The sequence below is a fragment of the Triticum dicoccoides genome, chromosome 3B (genome assembly GCF_002162155.2).
Source record: "Triticum dicoccoides isolate Atlit2015 ecotype Zavitan chromosome 3B, WEW_v2.0, whole genome shotgun sequence".
Lineage (NCBI taxonomy): Eukaryota > Viridiplantae > Streptophyta > Magnoliopsida > Poales > Poaceae > Triticum > Triticum dicoccoides.
In genome coordinates this window covers 837,738,263-837,760,559 of record NC_041385.1, presented here as the reverse complement: position 1 = coordinate 837,760,559, position 22,297 = coordinate 837,738,263, and the positions used below count along the sequence as shown (strand labels likewise).

The following is a 22,297-nucleotide window of genomic DNA, read 5'->3' as shown; positions in this document are numbered from 1 at the left end:
TACATGATGATTTGAAGATCCAACTCTACAGCAAACTTGAAACAAGAGCAATTGTCATTTCTGAAGCTTGTCGAGCACTAGCCTGCAAATCTACGTGTGATATTACCTGGTCCTATCTCCACTGTTTTTTAAGAGAATACATGATTGACCACTTTTTACCAAGTTGGTTCAGGTACGTTTATGTGTCGTTTGGTTTTCTTTCAGTTTATACATGGACTTTGTGGTGCAAGACAACATTTGCTCAACTCTGGGCCAATTTGCTACTGATAAGAATCATCACAAGTTGCATTTTCTTCTTGCAGGTATTATGAATTGTTCATTAGGATTTTTGTTAACATGCTCAAGTAACTTTCTATCACATAATTCATCTTGTCTTATGATGAACTTACTGATGGCTGATTTTATTTGCGTCGTCGCACTACTTTAAACTTTGCAAGCTAGTCTATCTCCGAAAATCCAAGTGGCGTAGGGGTGCTACATAATGAAGATAACATAGTGTGTATATAGTTTTTCACTCCTAAAAGGTATTGTGTTCCCTCTTTTAGACTGCATTTTTTTATTGGGGAAATACAATGTTTGCTTAAATGGATAGGTATTCAATAGCATAACATTTCAAATTACACTATATATAAAATGTATGATGTTAATCCTTTCGTACTTAGTAGGGCCAGCTACAAATGTGTTTCCAACATGATTTATGCCTCATGCTGAATGTTTTCCTTAGAAAAAATTAATTTCCAACATGGAATAGACACATCTCAACTTTATATGTTCTCAATCAAATTTCATTATTTCATAGTTTCATTTCGAAGTGTATAATGGATCTTAAGGTGCACACCACAACATTTTATGCGATGATTTATAAATTATTGACCTTAAGGTGTGTTGGACCCAAACAACTTACTATTATGTTTATGCTAAAATAACGAGGGTGTTGCAAATAGTGGTGTGATTGTAACGTGAGTCCTTCACCTCTCTTTCTGCTCATAAACCTTATCTCTTTTGCTTCAGATCCTATTTTTCTGCACTTCTCTGTTTTGATATTTGTGCTTGATCTGAGCCTAGATAATGCAAAAAATGGTTATGGAAAAATTTTGTGCATTCATGACATATCTGACCGATTGCCTAGCTGCTGCCTTTTAATATTCTTGCAGGGGAGACCCTAGAATCATGGCCTAGGAGACCGTGACTCACGGCCAAGGCAACCGCGGGCAGTTGCCGCTCTCGAGTCATGCCACTCCACCACTATGGGAGAGTAATCTGATGTATTTCTACCTCTTAACTCTAGATGCTTACCAATAGTCGTTCGTATTCTGAAATCATCTTTGTACCTGTTCCAACATGTAGAATACATGTTCTTGAAGACAAAGGCAATTTTGTGTTTCTAATTCAGATGCAAACCAATCGGTTATCGATAGCTAATTTCAGATTACTGGAGTGATTTTAGGTAGTGGAGATATAGATGACGAGTAGTAAAATTTGGATTGGAGGTATGTGGTGCATGTTAGTTCATCAATATATGAAGGAATATGTATATGCGTAGTTGAGGAAAAGTATGTTGCACTTATTTTGATGCCTTCACTAGCTTCCTGCAAAAAGTTAGCTTCACTTGCTTTTACTGGGGTTAATCCGCACCGTTGTATATGGGAAGCAAGAAATTTCCAGATCCTACATTTTTTTGGTTAGGATAAAAAGGTAGTCGTGCAAAATTTTGATTAGGATAGAAGGATAAATGCATTGGTTGGTTGCTTCAACACATAATAACACATATGGTGGTGTATGAGTTGCAAGTCCAACAACGGACATCATATTTTTGTTCCATGGTAATGCACGATCTTCAACTATGTTACAACATGGCAATGGCTCGGGAGACATTATATCTGCATTCTTGGCTTGGGGGTTGTCATGGGCGGTGCGTGCCTCCTCTCCCTTGATGGTGGTGGAGGATCGCCACAAACACGGGGGCGGGGTGGTTGGTGGGAGACTCCTTGGCGGTCTGTGGGAAGTATAGTGGGAAAGAGAGAGGGCGCCATGGCGAAGGTTAGGTGGGCGCCATCCGGTTTTAAAGGAGAGAGCACTGGCGAGAAATGTCCCACTATGACGGCTATTGTGTTGGGCCCGTATGTTGTAGATAACATGTTGAATAGTTCAGACAATCACAATTCTCGCCATATATAGTCTGGATTTGCCGGAGCTCGAACTCATGGAGCCTTGGGCGCCCATTTGAAGTCCGAACACACCCAGTGTCTGAGGGAGAAGTGAGTTTTGACATTGAAGACGACCTTAATTATTTGTTTGATTCATTTATATGTCTTATAGCCCGTAGCAATGCATGGGCATTCTACTAGTAACACTTAATTTTGAGATCATGGTAGAAGCCCAAAAGTACTCATTTGGGGGAATACGGCTTAATTTCCGTCGCATCCTTGCTATATCTGGCCTTCTCCTCCCGCTAGATCAAGATACTAGATACCCCCTCCTCTTGCCCCACCACTGCAAACCGTAACCATCGACGTACCTCGCGAACACCGCCATCGATCGTCTATTATTTCCCATGGCCATCCCCACTTTGTACTCGTTCCTAGTTTGCTATCGATGTCCTCCGGCCACATAATCACTCCACTAAATTGTAGAAAAAAACTCATTTAGCACCTTTATCCCATGGTAGTGGCAGTAGGTAGGACGTGCAGTTTCTGAGCTCGAGCTCAAATGAGCTCGGGTGAACATTAAGACCCGTTTTCAAAAGAAAAATCAAAATATTCTGAATTTTCTTTGGTCCAAACATTGACAAAAGTTTTACGAGCTCGAAAAACTTCATCTACAGATGACTTCCTTGGGATTGGTGGCGAAAAAACAGTAACTATGCTCCAAAACGGTTATTTTCGAAAGCATTTTGGCGTGTTGATTTTGTTTTTTTTTACCACCACTTCCATGTATATTATTTTAAGATGACATTTTGTAACCACGCATAAAACCTTTTTCAATGTTTGCACCAAAAAAATTCAATTTTTTTGGATTTTACTGTTCATCGCAAGCTCAAATGAGCTTTGCGAGCAGAAGATGACTTTTGCATTAACTCAACCTATTGCTCCTTTCCTTTCACGATCTACCTATGTTGGTTCCATCTCGTCCGTACACACACTCATAATATGGGTCATGGGAGTAAGGCTAGCCGGTGAATTCTTCTCTTGAGATTTTTCATAGACATAATTATTTCTCGATAAAAGCTATCATTAGTGAATGAAGAATTGTATACCCTCCTATCTATCTATAAAATAAAGACAAAAAATCATGAATAAATGGAGTATATTTACATACCGAATCCAAAAAAATCTGTGACACTAATGAAGCCGATCTAAAGAAAATAGTGTGGAAGAAAGAACCAAAGCTATAACATTAAATGAAGCCACCTATAATCTCAGAATACTTTAGATTTTCATTATACGTACAATGATTCTCTCTTGATGAAACTTATCATTAATAAATGGAGGATTGTATGTCCAACTATCTATCTACAGAATAAATATAAAAGATTTCATTAATATATGGAGCATTGTATATCTGCCTGCCTATGCACAGAGAATAAATTGATCAAAGAAAAAATATATGACACTAATGAGACTTATCTACGAAAAATATTGTAGGAGAAAGAACTGAAACTAGGACATCGAATGAGATCCACCTACATTCTCAAAGTACTATGCACATATATCGTATGTAAATGCTAGCAAATTAATGTTGCTCACCGCACCATCTAGTATATAATTGTACCTCTTTGGATGCCCCGAGCAACAAACCAACGACACCAACTTGACCGCGAGTAAATACATTCATTGCCATGGAACACTCGCGTTTCCTGGTCATGCTCCCACTCATTGGCTTGGCCATGGCCTTGGAGTTGACCGCCCCATGTCAAGCTACGCGAGCTCAATCACAACCGATCTATGACACAGAAGATCATGAGCTAACAGGTGACAACTTGTACAATCTCATGCCGGTGGACCTCTTACTGAATGGTCAATGTGTTAACCATAGCTCTATATATATGGAAGTCCGGGTGCCCTAGGAACGTGAATCTGGCACTATGCGACGACTCCACCAGCAGTAGAAGCGTGGCTGTGTCGATCAAACTGGCGGCGGCGACCAACGGCTCCGACAAGGAGGCACCACCCCGCCTCTCGACTGACGTCGTGATCGAATTCGGCGACACCGTCAACAAGTGCAAGCAGCGTCTCCAGTGGTACATCGGCGCAGGTATCACTCACGCATAATTTGCATGTGACCGTCGGCCACTTGATAAATACGGAGGGGAGCGACGTGCTGACAGATGGCAGGGACCAAAAGTTCATTTTTCGCGTCGAGAGCAAGGTTTTGGTTACCGGTCGAAATTTCGAGATTTACCATGGTTACCGCGTATTTCCGTGCCCCTCGGTAAATCCACGTACCAAGCAAAAAATACCAGTTATTTGAATTTTTTGAATTTAAACACTCAATTTATAGTAAAGTACATAGAATCTAATTAATACCATGAGAGTTGGTTTTGGCTTGTTGGTCGGAACCTAGTTCCTGTTTTGAGAGGTCTTTGGTTCAAATGTTCGTTCATTAACTTATTTGAATTCAAAATTCAACTATAAAATTCGTTCGAAATATTCTCGGTATTTTTCGGTATTTCTCGGTAACCGTGGTAACCGCGTTTTCCAGTCCCCCTCGGTAAAAATGCCTCATTCGGTAACCAAAACCTTGGTCGAGAGGCATCACGGCGCATACAAGCTGACATCGTGCTACGCCCCGGGGTGCAAACATGAGCCGTGATCTGGTGTTGTACAAATATAACAAAAAGTGGTGGCTGGTAGTTAAGGAAAAAGGGTGGCAGGGGCTGCCCCTGGTGGTTGTGTTCGAGAAATGTCCTAAGCCGTGCTTTCCTCCTAAGGGCCTGCCTCACGAGTAATCTTGCAGTGTTATGTACTACTAGCTTGCTAGTTAACCGATCATTGCCAATAATAAATAACGGTTTTGCTAATTCACATCTAGATGAAAATTAGTTACCTCACATCTAACTCTTTCACCGTTCGATTTGTGTTGTCTTTCATTTTCGTGCACGGATGATTTGGCGTTGTCATGCGTGTTAGACCTTTTCTAGTTGTGTTACATGCAACTGCGGCCCATAGTTTTGAAGGCGTGGGCCACGGAAGAGTGTCAGAGAGACGCGCTGCGCTGCTTGTTTACTTTTCCCGTACTTTGTTTGCAGCGCATGTGGAGGGATCAACTAGATTTACCCTTTTTTGTTCGTAAATACCACGAGCGGCAGTGTAGCTTTAGTTTGTCAGTATATATTTGTATGTAATTTTGAGAGGTTTTAGCGTTCTAGGGGAGTTGAGACCAAACGTTTTTGATACGTGAAAAGCACGACCTAGTTTTTGTAGTCACCAATTCATCCGTGTATGTGTTTTCTCTCACGCAGCAAATGATTTTTTTTTGCTTTTTTTTGTTTAAATCCATAAACTTTTTTAGATTCATATTTTTATCTATCTATTTGTTATTGTCTCTTTTCCATTTTTTCCTTTTCCTTCCTTATTTATTTGTTTCAAATTCATGCATGGACTTTTTAAACTGGTTTTGCTCATTCTCATATAAATGATATTTAGCAATGTCTTATCTATGTTCATGACCGTCTGATCTGTTCACTTTAAATGTTGTAAAAATTGTGATCGTGGGTTGTTTTCTCGCACGCATCCGGTGTCCCGCCATGCGTCCAGTGGCCACTTGTTGGCCCATTCACGCATGTTGGGCCGTTTTCACGGCACGATACAGCGTCATATTTCGTTTTGTTTATCCTTATTTTAGCATGTGTTGTATAAGTTGAAGAATCGAGTTGGTCCCTGCCTCTTCAGTTTCAATCATCACTGTCTCTTGTCCATTCCACTTTCTCTAGAGCATAGCCGACACAAGCAGGAAGGAGGCAGTCGACTGGGGGCGACATCGAGGCAGGGGATCGATCTTTGTCCTCGCAATGAACATACACGATTTATGACTTTTGGGGTTTTTCTCTAGTGACATGTTTGTCCTAGTTGCAATATCGCCCCCACTTGCAATTGGGCTGTACTTTTGTCCCAATTGCAACTAGATTCCTAAATATGCAACTGAGTCCGACTAATTATTTGTGTGCCAGTTGCAATTGCACCTTCTCGACATGTAACTGGCGGATTCACCATTTTTTTGTCCCAGTTACAACTCCATCCCCGACAGGCAACTGCGGGCCCGTCGTTTTTGTTGTTATCCAAGTTGCAAATGCACCCTTGACACACAATATTCTCGGGGACCAACCATTTTTTCCAGTAGTAACACCACCCTCAACATTGCAACGAGGCCTACTTTTTTCCAAGTTGCATGTCCACCATCGATATGAAACTAGGGACGGAGCTGGGGGTTTGCCTTTTTTTTTCCTGAGTTGCAAGTTCACCACCGGCATGCATCTAGACTTGACTTTCATCGTAGTTGCCAGTCCACCCTCGACACACATATTTGCGGGTGATCCTTTTTTATGTCCCAGTTGCCTGTCCACTCCCGAAATGCAACTGAGCCCGACATATTTTTTGTCCCAGTTACATGTCCGGCCTTAGCACGCGACTAGGGCCTCCACTTATATTGTTGCAAGTCCATCCCCAACATGCAAATGGGTCTGCCTCATTTTTTTGTCCTAGTTGCAAGTACACCCTTGATACGCAACCTGGCATGCCATTTTTGTCCCAGTTGCAAGCCAACATAGTTGCGTATCAATGGTGGACTTGCAACTAGGATAAAAAAGAGGTGGGCGGCTAACCTTTTCTCTTGCAACTAGGACATGCAAATCTTTTCTCTTGTCTCACTTGCAAATCGACCATCAATATGCAGCTGATCCTCGACTCACAATTGGACTCAGACTTTTTTATTTCACCTCAGTTGCATGCCCAGCCTCGACATGCAACTATGCCCGGAGTTTTTTTATCCCAATTACGAGTTGTCCAATGACTCACAACTGGTCCGGATCTGGGCTTGACTGTTTTTATGCCTCTGTTGCAAGTCCACAATTGACTCGCTCCCAATCCTGATACATTTTTTCTTCCTCAGTTACAAGTCTAACCTCGACTCACAACTGAACCATTTTTTTTGGGTTTTCTGTGTTGGTTTTGAATAATTTAGTTTTTAGTTTTGGTTCTCATCCATTTTATTCAGGTTTTTCATTTCTTCATTTTTCTGTATTTTTCTATACGGTCTTGTTTGGTTTCAGAACATTCATATTGGCTTTCTTGTATATATAAGGAATATTTTTTATACATGTTTAACATTTTCCAAATACATGATTCACATTAAACCCATATTTTGATGTCTACTTTTGTATACATGTTATACTTTTTGACGGTGACGCGACTGGGCACCGGCATTCATGGCAGGCGGCGTCATCGGGAATAGTTGCCTGGCGGGCGGCGGCATCGGGAGCCGTCACCCCGGCTAACCACGCGACGCGCGTTGACGCTGTCACGTCACGCCCGTGGGTGTGTCCGTACGTGTACGTCGCGTGGCCATATTGTCGTACGTGTATGCCTTACCCAGTGCGACCGCGTACACCGCGGGTACGTTGGGGGAGTGGGATTTTTTTGGACGGGGGTACTGGGTATGACCATATTGTCCTTTTTATTAAGAGGTATCTGACTATCTGAGCCCTCTCGATGTCTTTAAGGGGTTGTACCGAAAAAAGTGTAAATAATATTTTTCTCTTACTTTTTCAATCAAAAAATACTGAAAAATACTTTCGCCCGCTTGATAGATAAAGCAACGCATTGATCTATATACGACAAATCGTGGAGAAATCTAGGTTTGACCTGGGTTGGTTATACCTGGCAATGGCGACATTTGTACGTCGTTACCTTGTTGAAGGCATTGCTCAGATATGTTCGGACTTGTTCTTCAGGGTGAAAACCTAGAATCTTACATTTGTTGGATCCGGTGACGATGTGACTTGAGCGTTGTTCCCTTCCTGAAGACGTTGCTTTTAAAGTACCACGGTGTCCTTGTGGAGTCAAAAGGTGGTTGGTGGGGATATGGTGGTTGACATAGTTTGTCGTTCGTTGTTCATATCATTTTGAGTTTTTCTTTTTCTTTTTTCTTGCTTAGGCATAGCTTTGATCTTGTATGACTTTACTCTTTGTCGGCGTGTTTATTTGTATGTATGGGTTAGTGTTGGCTGTGTGTATCCTAACTATGCAGAGGCCGGGTGAGGGAGTCCTGGATTAGGGGGTGTCCGGATGGCCGGACTATGACCTTTGGCCGGACTCCCGGACTATGAAGATACAAGATTGAAGACTTCGTCCCGTGTCCGGATAGGGACTTCCTTGGCGTGGAAGGCAAGCTTGGCGATACGATATGAAGATCTCCTCCCATTGTAACCGACTCTATGTAACCCTAGCCCTCTCCGGTGTCTATATAAACCGGAGAGTTTTAGTCCGTAGGATGAACAACAACCATACCATAGGCTAGCTTCTAGGGTTTAGCCTCTCTGATCTCGTGGTAGATCAACTCTTGTAATACCCATACCATCAATATTAATCAAGCAGGAGTAGGGTTTTACCTCCACCGAGAGGGCCCGTACCTGGGTAAAAATATCGTGTCCCTTGTCTCCTGTTACCATCCGCCTAGACGCACAGTTTGGGACCTCCTACCCGAGATCCGCCGGTTTTGACACCGACATTGGTGCTTTCATTGAGAGTTCCTCTGTGTCGTCGCCTTTAGGTCCGATGGCTTCTTCGATCATCAACCACGACGCGGTTCAGGGCGAGACTTTTCTCCCCGGATAGATCTTCGTATTCGGCGGCTTTGCACTGCGGGCCAACTCGTTTGGCCATCTGGAGCAGATCAAAAGCTACGCCCCTGGCCATCAGGTCAGGTTTGGAAGCTTAAACTACACGGCCGACATTCGCGAGGACTTGATCTTCGACGGATTCGAGCCACGCCGAGTGCGCCGCACTGTCTCGATGGGCATGACCTAGCTCTGCCGCCGGACAACGCCCAAGGTGCCGCTCAGGAGTCCGCTCCGACCATTAGTTCGGAGCCGACTGCGCTAACTAGGGACGGACGGTTGGACGCCGCCCCAGGAGCCGCAATCTCTACGGCGATAAAGCCGAATACCAGCCTAGTCCTTTGCAAGGCCCGTGACTCCAAGGTGCCGGACTCCGTTCCGGACTCCGAATCTTACGCACCCCTTCCGATCGAACCCGATTGGGCTCCGATCATGGAGTTCACCGCCGCGGACGTCTTTTAGCACTCGCCCTTTGGCGATATCCTGAGCTCCCTAAAGTCTCTCTCTTTGTCAGGAGAGCCCTGGCCGGATTATGGTCAGCAGGGTTGGGATACGGACGACGAAGAAATTCGAAACCCACCCACCACCCACTTTATAGCCACTGTCGACGATCTAACCGACATGCTCGACTTTGACTCCGAAGACATTGACGGTATGGACGCCGATGAAGGAGACGACCAAGAACCGGCACCTATAGGGAACTGGAAAGCCACCTCGTCATATGACATATACATGGTGGACACCCCCAAAGCAGGGGATGGCGAGGAAAAAACGGAGGATGACCCCTCCAAGAAGCAACCCAAGCGCCGACGACAGCGGCGCCGCTCTAAATCCCGCCAAAGCAAGAACGGAGAATCCGGCACCGGAGATAACAACACGCCGGACAGTGCCGAAGATAACCCCCTGCAGCAGAATTCAGTGCAGGAGGACGAAGGAGCCAGCCCTCATGAGAGAGCGGCCGACAGAGAGGTTGAGGACGACAACTATATGCCTCCCTCCGAAGACGAGGCAAGCCTCGACGACGGCGAATTCGTCGTGCCAGAGGATCCCGTCGAATAAGAGCATTTCAAACGCAGGCTTATGGCCACGGCACGCAGCCTCAAGAAAAAACAGCAGCAGCTTAGAGCTGACCAAGACTTGCTAGCCGACAGATGGACCGAAGTCCTGGCGGCCGAAGAGTATAAACTCGAGCGCCCCTCCAAGAGCTACCCAAAGCGCAGGCTGCTACCCCAACTTGAGGAGGAAGCAACTAGACCTACATTACCAGCGTACGATGCGCCCGATCGGCCACCCCGTGGCCGCGACAGAGAGACCTTGGGGCCCTCGACCCAAGCCGCACCCCGCCATCGCTCAAAACATAACAGAGTACGGGGAGACGCAACAGACCTGCGAGACATACTGGAGGACAAGGCAAGGCAAACAAGATCGATCTACGGATCGCGTGGGCGCCCCACATCACGTCATGATAACCGTCACACTGAATATGATAAATACGGCCAGGCCGAATACAACAGACCAAGCTCATCCGAGCTGCGCCGCGATATAGCCCAGTACAGGGGCGCCGCACACCCACTATACTTCACAGACGAAGTAATGGATCATCAAATCCCCGAGGGTTTCAAGCTCGTAAACATTGAATCATATGACGGCACAACTGATCCCGCGGTATGGATCGAGGATTACCTCCTTCATATCCACATGGCCCGTGGTGATGATCTACACGCCATCAAATACCTCCCGCTCAAGCTTAAAGGACCAGCTCGACATTGGCTTAACAGCCTGCCAGCAGAGTCAATTAGTTGCTGGGAGGACCTGGAATCCGCATTCCTTGACAACTCCCAGGGCACTTACATGCGACCACCAGACGCCGATGACCTAAACCACATAATCCAGCAGCCAGAGGAATCGGCCAGGCAATTCTGGACACGGTTCCTAACCAAGAAAAATCAAATAGTCGACTGTCCGGACGCCGAGGCCCTTGCTGCCTTCAGGCACAACATCCGAGACGAATGGCTTGCCCGGCACCTAGGACAGGAAAAGCCGAAATCTATGGCAGCCCTCATGACACTCATGACCCGCTTCTGCGCGGGCGAAGACTGCTGGCTAGCTCGTAGCAATAACATAACCAAGAGCCCTGGTAATTCGGATACCAAGGACAACAATGGCAGGTCACGTCGCAACAAGCACAAGCGCCGCATTAATGGCGACAATACTGAGGATACGGTAGTCAACGCCGGATTCAGATGCTCTAAACCCGGTCAGCGGAAGAAGCCATTCAAAAGAAACCCTCCAGGCCCATCCAACTTAGACTGCATACTCGATCGCTTGTGCCAGATACACGGCACCCCCGAACAACCAGCCAACCACACCAACAGGGACTGTTGGGTGTTCAAGCAGGCAGGCAAGTTAAGTGCCGAAACCAGAGACAAGGGGCTGCGTAGCGATGACGAGGAGGAGCCCCGGCCGCCGAACAACAGAGGACAGAAGGGCTTCCCCCCGCAAGTGCGGACGGTGAACATGATATACGCAACCCACATCCCCAACAGGGAGCGAAAGCGTGCCCTCAAGGACGTCTATGCGTTGGAGCCAGTCGCCTCAAAGTTCAACCCATGGTCCTCCTGCCCGACCACCTTTGATCGACGGGACCACCCCCACTAGCATCCGTCACGGCGGATTCGCCGCATTGGTCCTAGACCCAATCATTGACGGATTTCACCTCACTAGAGTCCTCATGGACGGTGGCAGCAGCCTGAACCTGCTTTATCAGGATACAGTGTGAAAATGGGTTAGATCCCTCACGGATTAAACCCACAAAGACAATCTTTAAAGGCGTCATACCAGGTGTAGAAGCCAGCTGTACAGGCTCGGTTACACTCGAAGTGGTCTTCGTATCCCCGGATAATTTCCGAAGCGAAGAGTTAATCTTCGACATAGTCCCATTCCGTAGTGGCTATCACACCCTGCTCGGACGAACCGCATTTGCAAAATTCAATGCGGTGCCGCACTACGCATATCTCAAGCTCAAGATGTCAGGTCCTCGCGGAGTCATTACGGTAAATGGAAACACTGAACGCTCTCTCCGAACGGAGGAGCACACAGCGGTCCTGGCGGCGGAAGTACAGAGCAACCTCTCAAGGCATCTCCCCAATCCGGGTGTTAAACGTCCGGACAACGTCAAGCGCGCCCGAAGCAACCTCCAACAAAGCCGGCTGGCACGTTCGGAGCAAGCATAGCAGTGCGGCCCCAACCTCAGCCCTCGCCAGACGGTGATATCGGTACCACGCGTACATAATTACGCTTTGAAAATACCATGGGCATAAGGGGAGGGGCACAACTACGGCACGCCTAGAATGCGGCTCAACCGCACTTAGGGGCTCCCTATTCCGCCGTTTTCTTTTTTTGTATACTTTCAGGACCCAACTATTCGGAAGGCCTGGCCGGCAATAAACTCGCCGAACACACGATCCAACAGCCAGGGCGCGAACAAGCTGCGTCATATGTCTAGGTGGTCTCTATAACGAGCTAAATACCCGTTTTGCTTAAATTTACGCAGCTTGCCCCTGGAGGGGGACATGTAAAATAATCCCATCCCTTGCTTATCGCACTATTTGTATCGTTCTGCTTTCATAGCAGCTCTTTTTTAATAAACAATACATAGCTCTTATCTATTATTGTATTCATCTATTTTTATAGAAATATGTTCAGTCATGACATTATGCAACCGTACACTTTGGTACGGCCAATACACCAGGGGCTAAAGCACCCCACAACATTGTGTGAGAAGACCGAACACTCTTATGAGTGCGGCACCCCGAACTTATAGCACTATATACATCGGCTCCGAATTATGTCTTTGGTCAATAGTTGGGTTTGCCCGGCTCCCATGTTTTGGTACCTTACGTTCCGCAATGTTGGCTAAGGTAGCGCTGGGAGAACTACTGCGATTGTGCCCCAGTTGAGCTGGGTTAACACCTTAGTAGAGAAAGCTAAAACTGACCGTCATGATAGTGCGAGAGACCGGTTGCTGTTCGCGAGGTTTTTCGAGTCCTTAAAGACTTATGCCGCTTAGAGCGATGAACCGGAGTTATCTGGCCTAGGCGTGGATAGCGCCCCGAACTCGGTCTTTCGAATACTAGGGGCTTCGCCGAAATTTATAATTATAGAATTCTATGGCTAAGTGAGAGTGATAAAGCATTATAACTCCGACGGCCTGGTTCGTTGTGCTGAGTGCCTCCCTAGATGGACCCAAGAATGGGAACAAGAGCGCTCAGGTTTATCCCGAACACCCCAACACTCGTGGTATGGGGGTCGAAACCGACGACTTGCATCTCTCAGATTTGATAAACGGCTACACAGAAGGTAATATTTTAAATTAACAAGCGTTGCTTAGTGCATATGAACAAAGTTTTCAGCGTACGGGATAACAGATGCGAGCCTACTAAAAAATTACATTTTTAGTGCATTCGTCCGCTATACGGCGATCACCCTTCAGGACCCCCTTATAATACATCTCGGGCGTGCGATACTCCTTGCCCGGCGGGGGCGCGTTCGTCAAAAGCTTCTCAGCGTCCAGCTTGCCCCAGTGCACTTTAGCACGGGCAAGGGCCCGACGGGCACCTTCGATACAGACGGAGCGCTTGAAACCTCAATCCACGGACACGCGTCCACCAGCCACCGCACTAGACCGAAGTAGCTCCCAGGCATGGCTTCTCCAGGCCACAGCCGAGCTATGAGGCCCTTCATGGCCTGTTCGGACACCTTGTGGAGCTCGACCAGCTGCTTCAGCGGGTCGCTCAGGGGCACCGGATGTTCGGCCTCAGCATACTGAGACCAGAACACTTTTTCCGTCGAGCTCCCCTCTTCGGCCCGGTAGTATGCGGCGGCATCAGACACACTACGGGGCAGATCGGCGAACGCTCCTGGAGAGCTCCGGATTCGGGTAAGTAGCAGATAATTAACTTTTATATTCTTGCTTTGCATAAAAAATGCCTTACCAGCCGCTATTTTCTTCATCGCCTCGATCTCCTGGAGGGCCTTCTGGGCTTCGGCCTTAGCGTTTTTGGCACTCTCCAGCGCCAATGCGAGCTCGGACTCTCGAGTCTTCGAGTCACGCTCCAAACTCTCGTGTTTTTCCACGAGAGCCTGGAGCTCTTGCCGCACCTCCGCCACCCGCACCTCCTGCTTCTCTCGCTCGGCGCGCTCCAGGGCCGCACTGTTTTCGGCCTTGGAGACCGCCTCCTTCAGGGTCGCCACCTCGACCGTGGCCCCTGCAACATTTAAGTTGGCCCTGTCATCATTTGCAACCAAGTATCTCTATATACATTTACATACGGTATTACATACCCTCCTTGTCCTCGAGCTGCTTCTTGGCACGGCCGAGCTCGCTCTCGGACCGCTCGAGGCTTCCCTTCAATGCATTGACCTCCGCAGTCAGTGCGGTAGAGGTCAGCAGCACAACCTGCATTCCCATATCGACATATTTTTATTAGACTCCTGCGTATATCTTTTTAGATTCTCAGCTCGGCTTTTCTTTTCCGAACGCCGAACCGAGCATCAGGGGCTACTGTCTATGCGGTAACATTTTTATATGTTTTGAACACAGACCTCAAAGCCTGTTAACAAACTTGTACAGGCTCCCGTCAGCCCGCTTTTGGTGGACTGAACCTTTTGAATCACCGCACTCATAACAGTGCGGTGTTCCTCGTCGATGGAGGCGCCGTTAAGCGCCTCCAGCAAATTGTCTGGTGCCTCCGGATGGACAGAGGTCGCCGGCGGCGTAGGCTCGCCCTTCCTATGAAGGCGCCGCCTGTCGGACTCTGGAACCGTTGGTGGTTCTGGAGCAGTGTCTGGCCCTGGGCCGGACTTAGATCCCTCCGGGGCTTTGCCCCGTTTGGGCCTGGAGTCCGGGAGGTCGCCTTGGGGCGCCTCTAGGACCACCTCCTCCTGGTTCGGTCCCTTTTGGGACTCCACCTCGGCGTCGTCCGCAGGGAGTGGGGAGGAAGTCGTCGGAAGTGAAGCGCTATTCACATCCAACGAATTCAGGGAGCCGCTCGACGAATCGCCGAGCTGAAATCTGGGTGGACTGCATAATTAAAATTCGGCATCAGAAGCTATCGAATAATAGAGGGGCGCCATGAGTCATTCGGGTAGCCGGACACTTACGATTTTGCCAGGGGCTTGACCCTGGATGTCCATTCCTCCCCACCGTCTTCGGCATCGGAGGCATAGTTCGGCAGAAGGGTCTTCCCCTTCTTGGCCCCCTCAGCCTCCCCAGTTGGGGCAGCCTTCCTTTTCTTTCCTCCCCCCGTTGGAGGGGGAGAGGCTTCTTCTTCTTCCTCCTCCTCCTCATCTTCTGGGGCAGAGGGTGCGTCCGGGTCGTCAGGCGATGAATCCGACACCACCAGGCGCCGGGAGCTCTTTCGAGTCCCCGTGGCCTTCTTCTCCGGCACCACGTGAGGTGCCAGAACCAGCAGCTTCGTTAAACGAGCGTCCGCTGGGTCTTCGGGCAAAGGAGCTCGACAGTTATTCTGTCCGGCCCTCTTCTGCCAGTCCTGTCAAAGGGCTGGGGGTTTAGATCCCGCATAAAATCAAATCTATGGAAAACAGATACCCCGTAATGGGAAAATTAGCTCACTGCGCTGGCTTGGCGCTTGGCGCAGAATCCGCGATCCTCGGTGACGGGAGGCGAGACCTCGGAGCTCTTGAATAGCACCTTCCATGCATCCTCGTGCTTTGTGTCGAAGAGCCGGGACAGAGTCTGGTGCTGGGCCGGGTCGAACTCCCACAAGTTGAAAGCCCGTCGTTGACATGGGAAAATCCGGCAGAAGAGCATGACCTGGACTACGGTGACAAGTTTAACCTTTCTGCTAATCAGGTCTTTGATGCAGGTTTGAAGTGTGGTCACTTCTGCCGAATTACCCCACGACAGGCCCGTCTCTTTCCAGGACGTGAGCTGTGTGGGAATGCCAGACTGGAATTCGGGGGCTGCTGCCCATTCAGGGTCACGTGGCTCGGTGATGTAGAACCACCCCGATTGCCACCCTTCGATGGTCTCTACGAAGACGCCCTCGAGCCATGTAACGTTGGGCATCTTGCCCACCATGGCGCCTCCGCACTCCGCTTGGCGTCCGCCCACGACCTTCGGCTTGACACTGAAGATCTTTAGCCATAGGCTAAAGTGAGGCTGGATGCGGAGGAAGGCCTCGCACACGACGATGAACGCCGAGATGTTGAGGATGAAGTTCGGGGCCAGATCATGGAAGTCCAGGCCGTAGTAGAACATGAGCCCCCGGAAAAACGGGTGAAGAGGAAAACCTAGTCTGCGGAGGAAATGGGCAAGGAAAACAACCCTCTCATGGGGCCTAGGGGTGGGGATTAGCTGCCCCTCGTCTGGAAGCCGGTGCGCAATGTCGTTGTGCAGGTATCCGGCTTTCCGCAACCTTTTGATGTGCCCCTCCGTGACGGAGGAGGCCATCCACTTGCCTCCCGCTCCGGACATGGTTGGAGTAGGTCGAGGCGAGATGGGCGGGCTTGGGCGCTGGAGCTCGAGTACGCAGGGAGGGATAAGCAAAGGAGGAAGAAGGCGTAAACGGAAAGGGTAGATCCTTATCCCCTTATATGGACGGCCAAAACTACGAGCCCCCACCGGCCTAATAAAACTCGCTTATCTCCCAAGTGCCGCGGTTAATGGCGCGGTTGGGTTACCCACGCCCGTATTGATGAGAATCCCGGAATAAGGGGACACGATCTCTGCTTTGACAAGACATGCCAAGGAAACCGCCTCGCTAAACGCGTTGAGGTGGAACAGTAAAATGAATAAAAGCCTGGCCGTGGCATGAGGTCACGCTACGGAATACGTCGGCAGATTAGATTGGTGCAAATGTTATTCTCTCTATGGTGGCATGTGGAAATTATTTTGCAGAGCCGGACACTATCCTGGTGTTCAACATCTTCTATGAAGTATTCGGAGGAGGAACCCGCCTTGCAATGCCGAAGACAAATTGCGCGCCGGACTCATCGTCATTGAAGCCTGGTTCAGGGGCTACTGAGGGAGTCCTGGATTAGGGGGTGTCCGGATGGCCGGACTATGACCTTTGGCCGGACTCCCGGACTATGAAGATACAAGATTGAAGACTTCGTCCCGTGTCCGGGTAGGGACTTTCCTTGGCGTGGAAGGCAAGCTTGGCGATACGATATGAAGATCTCCTCCCATTATAACCGACTCTGTGTAACCCTAGCCCTCTCCATTGTCTATATAAACCGGAGAGTTTTAGTCCGTAGGACGAACAACAATCATACCATAGGCTAGCTTCTAGGGTTTAGCCTCTCTGATCTCGTACCCATACCATCAATGTTAATCAAGCAGGAGTAGGGTTTTACCTCCAATGAGAGGGCCCGAACCTGAGTAAAAACATCGTGTCCCTTGTCTCCTGTTACCATCCGCCTAGAGCACACTTCGGGACCCCCTATCCGGGATCCGCCGGTTTTGACACCGACACTGGGTGTTTGCTCAAGGTGTTTGTATCCACTTCTTTTTTTGCGGGTCAAACGAGTATGTATTAATTAAATTGTGGGATTACACTCATTCTGACAAAGGTTACTAAAATTATCTCGGCCTGCTCTCAGCCAAACAGCAGTACGTAAGGAGGTACGGCCAAACTTAGCCATAAAATTAGCTTCATTGCTGGGGCGGTGAGCATGAGCAAAGCGGTGTTCCCACTGTCCATGCAAACGCCTCTTCGTCTCCCCAACTAGGGACGCCACCTGAGACCGATTAATACCTTGCTCCTGGAGAAATTCTACGGCATATAGACTGTCAGGTTCGATGATGAGGGGTTTGTCCGTCCACTCCAATGCCAAAGATACTCCTTCCATGCAAGCTGGCAGTTCAGCTTCCAGTGCCGAACAGCAACAGCAAAGGTAACGGCAAGCTGAAAAATAATAGCACCCGTCCTCTCTCCCCGCTCCTCTGTCGACGGCGCTGCTGGCGTACTCGCCGTTGCCGCCGGCGCTCTTGACGCCGAACCTCTTCAGCAGGCCGCGCCAGTCGCCCCAACTGTCACCCCACCCATCGTCCCTGCTCCCTCTCCTTTCCCCTCCGCCATTCTCCAAACTGTCGACATTCGTCGTCATGTTCATGTCGTTCTGGACCTTCTCTCTGGCAACTACTCGCAGTGGAGGCGCCACTTCGACACGGTGCTCGGCATGTTTGGGCTCCGCGCGCATGTTGATGCCGCTGCGGTCCCTCGCCCCCGTGATCCGGAGTGGCATATGGCCGACCACACCGTCGTACACTGGTTGTACACCACCATCTCGCCGGAGCTTCTCGAGGCGGTGATGTAGCCGGAGGACACGGCCCTGACCATGTGGCGCGCCGTCGACGACATCTTCCGCAACAACCAGTTAGCACGCGCCGTCTACATCGACGCCGAGTACCACGCCGTCGTCCAGGGGGACATGACCGTGATGCAGTACTGCACCCGACTCAAGAGCTTTGCCGACCAGCTCCGTGACCTGGGGCAGCCGGTGACGGACACGCGTCAGGTTTTTCATCTCCTTCGCGGTATGAACCGCCAATACCACTCTGTCATCCCTCACATCACCTCCCAGAACCCGCTGCCGTCGCTGCTACAGGTGCGCTCGTTTCTCCTCTTGGAGGAACACCGCGCCGAACAGACTGCTCGTCTGCAGTCCGCCCATGCTCTCTGGGCTGGCCGCGGCTCCGGCTCCACCAGCACCCCCTCCCGGCAATGACAACACCTTGCGTGGGCGCGGGCGCCAGCGCCGCCGTGGTCGCGGCAACGGCAGCCCTCCTGCTTCGCTCGCCCAACCGGCACCGCGCGCGCCCATCTGCCCTGCACCAGCGCCCGGCGCCAACTCGTGGACGGGGTTGGTTCAGGCCTGGCCCATGCAATGGCGTGCCCCCGGCTCTGGTGTGCTTGGGCCGCGGCCGGGCACGCCGCACCAGCAGGCCATGTTCGCGGCGCCTACCCCCTACGGCTACGGCGCTCCTGGCAGCGCTCCTCCAGGCTACGGTGCTCCCGGCGGGCCTCCTCCTGGCTATGGGCCGCCTCCTGCCTACGGTTCTTCGGGCGCTAGTTCGTCTACTGCACCGCCGCAGCCGTGGGACATGCAGTCCCTCCAGGCGGCCCTCCACAGCGCCACGGCAGGCCCCTCTTCGTCAGGCACCTCTCCCGAGTGGTACCTTGATTCTGGTGCTTCCGCTCACATGTCTTCGAACCATGGTAACCTTCATTCCCTCCGTCCTTTTCATTCCTCCTCCAAGATCATCGTGGGAAGTGGTGCCCATCTTCCCATAACCCATGTTGGGGATGGGGCTCTCATCCAGGGCACCTCCCCTGTTCAACTACGAAACGTTCTTGTCTCGCCCTCTCTCATTACAAACTTACTTTCAGTTCGTCAAATTTGCCGTGATAACCCTGTTTCCGTCGAGTTTGACAAGTTTGGTTTCTCTGTCAAGGATCTTCGAACCAAGGTGGTGATCCTCCGCTGTGATTCTGATGGTGATCTCTACCCCGTTCAGCGCCCCATGCTTCCTCCTCGCCATGCCTTCGCCGGTCTCGCCGACACCACCTTGTGGCACCAACGCCTCGGCCACACCTCACTCCGTCTGGTCGCCGATCACCTCTCTGTTGGGTTCAGCAAGTCTGCACCCCACTCTTGCCACGCCTGTCGCTTAGGCAAGCACGCCCGCTTGCCTTTTAGTAGCTCTTCCAGCATTAGCATGTTTCCCTTCCATGTTTTGCATCTTGATGTATGGACATCTCCGGTTGTAAGCATATCTGGTTATGAATTCTACTTAGTTGTGCTTGATGATTACACCCACTATGTCTGGACTTTCCCACTCAAACGCAAATCTGATGTGCTTCCGGTTTTGCTAGATTTCTATGCGTATGTCAAGACACAGTTTCAACTCCCTGTCTTTTCACTTCAGATCGACAATGGGCGTGAGTTCGACAGTGCCGCTGTCCGCTCTCTCCTCGCTCGCCACGGCACGCATTTACGTCTTTCCTGCCCCTACACAAGTCAGCAAAACGGCAAGGCGGAGCGTATTCTACGTACGCTTAATGACAGTGTGCGCGCCCTTCTTTTCCACGCATCCATGCCCGCCAGGTTCTGGGTAGAAGCTCTTAACACGGCGACTTATCTAATCAACCGGCGGCCATGCCATGCTACTACCCCGCGCACTCCACATGAACTCCTCTTAGGCGTTGCTCCAGACTACTCCCTCCTTCGGGTCTTTGGGTGTTTGTGCTACCCAAATCTCACCTCCACTTCCAAGCACAAACTCGATCACCGGTCCCTTGCGTGTGTCTTTCTCGGCTATCCTTTCGACCACCGCGGGTACCGCTGCTTCGATCCCACGTCTCATCGCGTCATTACCTCTCGCCACGTCCACTTTCACGAGACAGTTTTTCCCTTCGCTATTCACCCACCTTCTAACACCGCCGCTCCACCACCGCCTGCTTTTGCACCGCCCGTTTTGCAGGTACCCATGCTCGAGCAGCGCCCCAACGAGCGCAGTCCGTGTTCACGTGTGGCATCTGCATCGTCGTCGGCTGGCTCGGCCGTCTCTATGCAACGCGCGCCCTCAACGCATTCGAGCTCCACCGGCCGCTCGTCATCCAGCGGCTCGGCGCCCTCTTCACCCAGCGCACCCCCATGCAGAGACATCGGGCCGCTGCTCCGCTGATCGATGGCTCGGGCACATGCCTCTCCGTCGCGGGCTCCTCGTCTTCCCCTGACGAGAGTGCTGCGTCGAGCAGCTCTTCTACGACGCCGCCTCCGATCGCTCCGCCTGCCGCACCGCGGCGTATGGTGACGCACGCCCAGACCGGCGTCTTCCGCCCCAACCCGTGCTACCACAACAGCCTCGTCACCACCACGATCTCTGGAGAGGTCTCGCCGGTTCCCCCATCGGTGCGCGTCGCCGTCCGCGACCCGCACTGGTTTGCCGCCATGCGCGATGAGTTCGACGCTCTTGTGCGCAACCGCACCTGGGAGCTGGTGCCTCGCCCCCCCGGTGCCAACCTCATCACCGACAAATGGGTGTTCAAACACAAGTACAAGGCCGACGGGTCCCTCGAGCGCTACAAAGCCTGCTGGGTCGTGCGCGGGTTCCGGCAACGTGCCGGCGTGGATTACAGCGAGACCTTCTCGCCGGTCGTCAAGCCCGCCACCGTTCGCACTGTGTTGACCCTCGCTGCATCACACGCCTGGCCGGTTCATCAGCTTGATGTATCCAACGCCTTCCTGCATGGCACGCTGGATGAGGAGGTCTACTATCTTCAGCCGGCCGGCTTCGTTGATGCTGACAGGCCTCACCACGTCTGCCGCCTCTCCAAGTCCCTTTACGGCTTGAAGCAGGCGCCACGCGCGTGGTTCCTCCGTTTCGCTGGTTTTCTTCAGTCCATCGGCTTCTCTGCGACACGCTCGGACTCGTCGTTGTTCACTCGTCGCCACGGCCCCGACATCGCCTTCCTGCTCCTCTACGTCGACGACATTGTGCTCACCGCATCCTTGCCCGCAGCGCTCCGCCGCGTCGTCACTCAGCTCATTGGGGAGTTTGCCATGAAGGACCTCGGCCCTCTGCACTTCTTCCTCGGCATCCGCGTCACGCGCACGGCGGCGGGCTTCTTCCTCTGCCAGGAGCAGTATGCCGCGGACATTCTGGATCGCGCCGGCATGGACACCTGCCGCCCGTCTCCCATGCCGATCGACACCAAGGGCAAGTTGCCAACCGCCGATGGGCCCCGTGTTGCTGACCCCTCCGCCTATCGCAGCATTGCCGGCGCTCTACAGTATCTGACGATCACGCGCCCGGAGATCGCCTACGCCGTCCAGCAGATCTGCCTCCACATGCATGATCCCCGCGAGTGTCATCTCGGGTTGATCAAGCGTGTCCTTCGGTACGTGCGCGGCACGCCCGCCCTCGGTCTTCACCTCCGCGCCTCGCGTGTCCTGGACCTGCAGGCATTCACGGACGCCGACTGGGCTGGCTGCCCTGACACACGCTGCTCCACCTCTGGATTCTGCATCTACCTCGGCGACGCGCTCGTGTCTTGGTCGTCGAAGCGCCAGGCCATCGTCTCGCGTTCCAGTGCCGAAGCGGAATACCGCGGCGTTGCGAACGCCGTTGCTGAGTGCGTCTGGCTCCGACAACTACTCGGCGAGCTGCTTTCCCCCGTCGACAAGGCCACGCTGGTTTACTGTGACAACATCTCCGTTGTCTACCTATCCGCCAACCCTGTTCACCATCGCCGGACAAAGCACGTCGAGCTGGATATCCTCTTCGTCCGCGAGCGGGTTGCGCTCGGCGAGTTCCGTGTTCTTCACATCCCCACACGACAGCAGCTCGCCGACATCATGACGAAAGGGCTGCCATCGGAAGTTTTCTCCGAATTCCGGTCCAGTCTTTGCGTCACTTCCGCCGACGTCACGGCT

General features: G+C 51.0%; 1 pseudogene; it reads left to right on the top strand.

Annotated features, from left to right (window-relative positions):
- The window catches only part of LOC119278802, a 148,162-nt pseudogene that overhangs the window by 99,037 nt on the left and 26,828 nt on the right, over nucleotides 1–22,297 (top strand).